General features: G+C 36.8%; 1 pseudogene; it reads right to left on the bottom strand.

Annotated features, from left to right (window-relative positions):
- Positions 1-232: 232 nt before the first annotated feature.
- LOC111145936 lies at positions 233-2,458 on the bottom strand (annotated as a pseudogene).
- Positions 2,459-8,035: the final 5,577 nt, after the last annotated feature.

Here is an 8,035-nt window from a genome sequence, read left to right as displayed (position 1 = left end):
TCATTAATATTATACTAAGTATCAGTCTTAGAATATTCTTTTTTTAAAAAGATTTTATTTATTTGACACACAGAGAGAGAGACAGCAAGAGAGGAAACACAAGCAGAGGGAGTGGGAGAGGGAGAAGCAGGCAGGCTTCCTACTGAGCAGGGAGCCCAATGCAAGGCTGGATCCCAGGACTTTGGGATCAGGACCTGAGCTGAAGGCAGATGCTTAACAACTGAGCCACCCAGGCACCCCTAATCTTAGAATATTCTTAACACAAGTTAGACATTTTGGAAGTCTCATGTATTGCTGCAAAAAAGTGTGAGGCTGAAAGATAACAACCCTGGTTGGCTACAGGTTCAGCTATAATCTTGTTCACTGTTGCTTAAATTTGAAACATCAATAGAAACAGTAATAGACTAACAATGCTTATTTCTTAGGACTCCACAACATTTATATACAAATTGTCCAAACTGGTCTAAGAGGAAAGTGTTTTCTTTACAATTCTAATTTCAAAATTTGAAGAATTATTTATGTACTAGATAGAGTCTGAAATGAAATTCAGGTCTCTTTCTTTCTTTTTTCTTAATTTAAAGAGACTATTTAGTTTCTGTCAACCTATTTCCATTTTGTTGCCTCTGTGGAAGAGAAGCTTAAGACCACTCAGTGGTTGTTCCCACCCATTCAGTGGCTAGAGCAGTGGGAGCTGCAGACCATTCTTCAGTGGCAGGCTGAGTACTCCAGTCTTCAGTAGGGAACTGCTGAATAGACACAGAGGTTACATGCATGCCTTCAGACCTGCCTTCAGGTTGGGTAGAACGGAACTCAGGAGCTGGAGCAGTCCATTCATCCTGAAATTCCTCCTTGGTCACAATCTTTTCAGCAGCAGCTTACTCTTCTTTTTCAAACTCTTCAGGATTTCTGGCGTGACCTCCCATGGGTGTTCATGGGAAATGGTGCCAGGCATGCTCAGAACTTCTCAGGCCTCCATCAATATCAGATCTATTGAGTGAGCTCTGTTTTTGTTGCAAGGGATGGCAATACCCACACAGCACAGTCCATGTTACACAGAGCAATGGTAGGCAGGTTAACATAAAACACCCCTATGAGAGGCCGGTGGTCAGCCCTGAGGTCAGTAACCACCAGAAGTCTTGGCTCCCAGACAGCTGCCTGGATCTGGCTAGGGAAGGTTCCAGAAGTGAAGCAGCCAGCAATGGGAGTGGCTCCAGTAGCAGCAGGAAACTTCAGCACAGCTTGCTGGCCAGTATTCTTGGATGATATGACACTGACATCAGCTGGATTTCCAATGTCAACAATGGCATGAGCTTCCAGCAGAAGCATCTCCTACGTTCTCTTTAGATTTATGATGCAGGTACCATCACTTTTCCTTTTGCAGATGCGCTGTTCCATTTGAAAGTCAAGGTTCATGCCACCTAAGTGGGTTCCTGCTGCAAGTAATTTGAGGGCATCCTCCTCCTTCATTTGCAGGACATCAAAGGCTCCCGATATTGTGGAAGGCTGTAACTTGAAATTACAACAGGAATGCGGAACGTTGTGTGGACCCCTCTCTGGGTAGCCCAGAAAGTTCAGGTCTATTACGGATTTTTTGTACATTGTTAATGGTATTTAATCACATTCATTTAACTTTTTTTTGAAGAGGAGTATCACCTAATTTATTTCTCTAATGTGTAGCACACTATGTGAGAATAAATAACTAATAACTCTTTGAATGGAAAATGAATAGATGGATGTATTTATAGGTTTGCTTACAGCAGATATGTTCTCAAGTCACAAAGAACCAACTTTATCATTTATTTCATATTACCATCATATTTTGAATTTTCTAATATGCCTTCAATTAGCATATTATATTAAATGAAGAAAGAAAAGGAGTCGCAATCTTTAAAATTTTTTCTAAAGATATCCACAGGAGAATTATTTCTTAATTTCCACTTCACGCCTCCCAATTTCAGGTACTCATATTTTAAGCATTTACTATATTCTAGATATTTTAAAAAGTTATTTCATCTAATCCTCAAAGCAACTGAGGATATTATACGAAAGCTTTTTTGTTGTTGTTGGTGAGAAGAAAGAGGGAATTTAGCCAAATCACAAATCACATGACAGGCAAGTGGCATAGACCAAATTAAACTTCAGAGTCATTTTATTACAAAGTATGTAAGGCTATTTTTATTTTCCTTAACTATTTTTTTTCTTTCTTCCCTCTATTTTTTAGGATTGTGAAATAGTCTCCAATTTTGGATTGACAATCTCTGCAAATTTGCTATATCGTTTGTCTTTTAAAAATCAGGAGAAAGACAAGAAAGAGACAAGACTGCAAAGAAATATGGATAGAGCTAAATTGAATTATAATAAATTTGCACATTAATCTCAGCACATTGACGAAGGACATTGTTCCTTGTCATTATTCAGGTCTTTGGCTAAATGTTCCATAGAGTCTTTTCTGGGTTATTCTAAATATTATTTATGTTTATATATATCTAAATATTATATATATATTTAAATATATATAAGTATATTTATGCTCTTCATAGTATTACTAATATTTGAAATGTTGTTATTGACATGTTTGTTTATTGTCTGTCTTGCCTTCCAAAAAGTGGCTCTTGAGGGCTTGGTCTTTGTGTCTTTTGTTCACCATTATTTCTCCAGTACCTTGGACAATATTTGATAGTATTAAGTTGGACCAGTAATACCTGTTTAGTCATATTAAATGAATGATTACTTACTTACTTTCAGAATCAAGCTATGTGTTTTAAGGAAGCTGCATAAGGTCTCTCTGGTGGTTTTACCTTTTATTAAAAAAGATAGTAACTACCTCACAGTGAGTTGTAAGGATTACATAAAATAAAGTAAAGTATTGTGAACTGTAGTATTTGTCCCTCAGGAGACCCTCAAAAAAATGTTTGTTGCTCTGGTCACATAAAGCATTTGATAAAACAATTCAGCGAAATAGGTGATTTATTTATGAAAAACATGCATATTTATGCGCAAATTTAAATAGTGGAGAATTAAGGACAAAAGAAGGCAAACTAGTTGTTGATAATTATATAGTCAAAAAAGTGATTGCATCTCAGTCTTGAACTCATATTTCTTTAACTGAATCTCTCAACATGCTTATTGAGGCATGGGTGTGACTAGAGACTATACACAAACTTTTTGGAAAGGTAGTAGGTAATACAAATCATTATGGAACTCGGCTAAACTCACCAGTTCATTTCACTTTAAACAGCCAATAGTCATTAAGCAGAATGGATTTAAAGCAATGACCTAGAAATCAAAGGCAGTGTATAACCTATTACAAATCTCCTGAGCCATCCAGCCTGCCAACAATTTTTAAACACTCTTTTGATTTTGAAGTTGCTATGTCATAAAATAACATTTTGGAAATTGAAGAAGAAAATAATGTAGAGTGTATATACATTGTGAAACTTTAAATCTCACTATTTCACTGTAATTACCAGAGAGGAGCAATGGTAACTTAGTAAAATCCAATTACATTTTTTTCCCCCAGCCAGGAGATCAGCGAGAGAGTTGTAGAGAGAAAATGGTCTGTGTTTTCCCTACAACTAAAATTGTCCTTTTTCTATATCCTATTTAGATCCTTCTCCTTCTCTATTTTTCAGTGCTACATGTATCCTTACAGTTGATTATCAATTAATATGTAAGTAATTGTATGATGATGATAACGATACTGTGGCTTTCCCTCTCTCAGGCAGCCCTGCAGATAAATTATAAGTGATCGATTCTTGCTGAAGTGAATAGATGGCCTAGTTTTGCTGCAATATTCAAGTTTTTTTCCCCTGCAGTCAATTCCCAGTGTCCTAGTGATTTATCTACCTTTGCTAAATTTCGTGTTCATGTTCCTTTTACCAGTGGCATGGAATTTTAATTAGCTTTTGATAAAATATATAAGGATACCTTCTAAACTAGGAATGGAGAAAAACTGCATTTTTTCTACCTCTGTATGTCAAGATTTCTGCAAGCTAGTAGAAGCTAAAAGGCATTAATAGTTTGTGCATTTTTAACTAACTATATATAGGGCTCAATGTATGACTGGGCCTTGGTTATATCATGGGAAATCCTAAGTCCTGTTAGGTTTCTCAGTGGAATACAATGTGTTCAGGAACAACTGAATATCTGTTTATCATTATTTTTACCATTTCACTTTAAAATAATTTTAAACTTAGAGAAAATTTATAAAAATTGTATAAAATAACTGATTTTTTTTGCAGACTTATTAATTTTCTACACTTGCCCACATTTGCTTTACCTTCTCTATAGGAAATCATATTGTAGTTTTATAAACCCACAATACTTCAGCATGCATTTCCTAAGACCTAATTATTTAATCACATAGCCAAAGCCATAACACAGTAATCAAATTCAAGAAACGCAGCATGGACATACCTTTTGCATACTTTGCGTTGCATATTCTAATTTCATCAATTGTCACAGTGATATGCTTTATAGCTATTTATTTTCTAGTATAAGATTTGGTCTAGGGTCAGAAATTGTATTTAGCTATCATGTCTATTTAGTTTCCTTCAACCTGGAGCAGTTCCTTATGTTTTCTTTCTTTCGTGTCATTAAAGAATATAACCAGTAATTTTATAGAATATTCCTCAACTTAGGTATTACTGTCTTCCTGTGAATAGATTCAAGTATATATTATGGGCTGCGACACTACATAAGTGATGTTATATATTTTTCAGAATACCATATCTAGTAGCATATAATCTCTGTTTGTCTTGTATTGATGATGTTAATTTTGATAGTTTGGTGAATTAATCTATTATTGCCTAATAGTGGGGCACAAAATTAGCAGCTTAAAGAATATACAACTTTACTGTATGACGGTTTCACTAGGTCAGAGAAACAGGGGTGGCTCAGAGGGTGTTCTAGTTCATAACCAAGATGGGAACCACAGTTGAGGCTGTGGTATCATTTCAAGGTTCAAGTAGAAAAGGATCTGCTTCAAATCTCATATGACTCTAGGCAGAATTCAGACCCTTACAGGCCATAGGACTGTCCCTTCTGCCTATTGGTCTGAAGCTTCCCTCAATTCCATGGGCTTCTCAATAGGGCAGCTCAGAATATAGCTGCTTGCTTCCTCAAAACCAGCAAGGGAGAAATTCTACTAGCAAGATGGGTTACAAACTTACATAGTATTATCTTGCAAGGGGCATCTCATTATCTTTGCTGTATTCTATTGATTTAAGTAACAGTTCCTGCCCATATTCAATGAAATGAGTTTATAGCAGACCAACTACCAGAAGGAGGGAGCCATCTAAGTCTGCCCTCCACACTGTAAGACTTACTATGGTATTTTCTGATTCCTTTACCACTCACTTAGTTACTGGTTTTTATTTTGTTACTTATACATTTATGGGGGGGGGGGGTTGAGATGATGTAATATACTATTCCACAACAACCCTTCTACTCCATAGTTCTAGTACCCATCAAGAATTCCTACCAGAATGTAACTTATTACATTAATTCTGAAATAGGAATTTTCTAATTCATAATCCATTCTATATTTATTAGAATTCTATTATCAGGAAAGGATTTATTCTATCACATATTTATTTGTTTGTCTACTATAATCAACATGTGTCATTTTTCTTTAACTGTCTTTAATATTTTCCCTTTATGTGATTTTCTGATATTTAATTATGATGTCCCTTTATTTGATTTTCTAAATTCTATATTCACTGTGTTTTCTTGAACTGCTTGAGTTTGTCAGATTTTATTTTATTCAAATTTGGAAAATTCTGGCCATAATTTTGCTTCAATGCTGTTTCTGCCCCCACCTCAAGCATCAGTGGCTCTCATTAATTTATTTTAGGTTATTGGAATAAAAAGATTAAAGTATGACAGCATATACCTAAAACATGGTGAAGAGAATAGGTTCAAACTTAAAAGATCATCAGCTAAATGTAGACTGTTACATGCAGAAGAGGTTATATAAAAACTTAATGATAACTATATATTGAAAACCACTAACAAGTATGCAAAGAATAAATACAAAGAAATGTATCACTAAAGAAAATCAGCAAATCATGAAAGAAAGAAAAGGATAAGAAAAATAATCTTCAGAAACAACCATATAATTCACCATCAACAAATAATAAAATGACAATAAATACATATCTATCAATAATTACTTTGACTATAAATAGACTAAATATTCCAATCAAAAGACAGGGTGACAGGAAATAAAAAAAACAAGACCTATCTGTATGCTGGCTTCAGGAGACTCATTTTAGACCTAAAGATACCTGCAGATTGAAAGTGAGGGGGTGGAGAAACACTTATAATGCTAGCGGATATCAAATATAAGCTGGAGTAGCAATACTTCTATCAGGAAAAGTAGACTTTAAAATAAAGACTGTAACAAGAGACAAAGGAGGACACTATATAATCATAAAGGGGACAATCCAACAGGAAGATATAACAATTGTAACTATTTATGCACTCAACATGGAAGCACCAAAATACATAAAACAGTTAATAATGGACATATAGTATTTAATCAATAATAATAAAATAACAGTAGGGGACTTTAACACTCCACACATCAATGGACAGATCACATAAACAGAAAATCAGCAAAGAAACAAAACCTTTGAATGAAACAGTGGAACAGACAGACTTAGTTAAGATATAGTCAGAACATTCCATCCTAAAACAACAGAATATGCATTCTTTTCAAGTGCACACAGAACATTCCCCAGAGTAGATCACATATTAAGCCCATAAAAATAAGCCTCAAGCAAATAAGATCAAGTGATACTATGCATGTTTTCTGACCACAATGCTGTGAAACTAGAAGTCAACCATGAACACACACAAAAAAAAACCCACAAAAAAATTTAAAATAAATAAATTAAAACAAAAACAAACAAACAAACAAACAAAAAAAAAAAACCGCCCCCAAATCTGGGAAGACCACAAATACATGAAGGTTAAATAACATGCTATTAAAGAATGAATAGGTCAACCAAGAAATAAGAGAAGAAATTAAGAATTAAAATAAGAGGGGGGAGGAGTCAAGATGGTGGAGAAGTAGCAGGCTGAGACTACTTCAGGTAGCAGGAGATCAGCTAGATAGCTTATCTAAAGATTGCAAACACCTACAAATCCAACGGGAGATCGAAGAGAAGAAGAACAGCAATTCTAGAAACAGAAAATCAACCACTTTCTGAAAGGTAGGACTGGCAGAGAAGTGAATCCAAAGCGACGGGAAGATAGACCGCGGGGGGAAGGGCCGGCTCCTGGCAAGCGGCGGAGCAACGGAGCACAAAATCGGGACTTTTAAAAGTCTGTTCCACTGAGGGACATCGCTCCAGAGGCTTAACCGGGGTGAAGCACACGCAGGGTCAGCATGGCCTCAGGTCAGGCAGGGTCACAGAAGGATCGGGGGTGTCTGAGTGTCGCAGAGCTTACAGGTATTAGAACAGGGAAGCCGGCTACAGAGACAGAGCTGAGGAGTAAACTCTAAGCTCGGGGTTACCTTGAACCGGTCGCAGGCTCGGTTAGCTCGGAGCGCGGCCAGAGGCAGGGTGACAGGAGTAAATCAGGGCTGTTCTCTGAGGGCGCACTGAGGAGTGGGGCCCCGGGCTCTCGGCTCCTTTGGACCGGAGACTGGGAGGCTGCCATCTTCATTCCCGCCCTCCGGACTCTACAGAAAGCGCTCAGGGAACAAAAGCTCTGAAAGCAATCCTGAGCTGATTACTCAGACCAGCCCGGTTAAGGGCGGTGCAACTCCGCCTGGGGCAAAGACACTTGAGAATCACTACAACAGGCCCCTCCCCCAGAAGATCAACAAGAAGCCCAGCCAGGACCAAGTTCACCTACCAAGGAGTGCAGTTTCATACCAAGGAGAGCAGCGGAATTCCAAAGGAAGAGAAAGCAAAGCACGGACTCATGGCTTTCTCCCCATGATTCTTTAGCCTTGCAGTTAATTTAATTTTTTTCTTTTTCAATTTATTTTTCTTCTTCTGCTAAATTTTTTTAACTTTTACCC

The sequence above is a fragment of the Enhydra lutris genome, unplaced genomic scaffold (genome assembly GCF_002288905.1).
Source record: "Enhydra lutris kenyoni isolate GAN:26980312 unplaced genomic scaffold, ASM228890v2 scaffoldscaffold13, whole genome shotgun sequence".
NCBI classification, from domain to species: Eukaryota; Metazoa; Chordata; class Mammalia; order Carnivora; family Mustelidae; genus Enhydra; species Enhydra lutris.
This window is presented reverse-complemented; position numbering and strand designations above follow the sequence as displayed.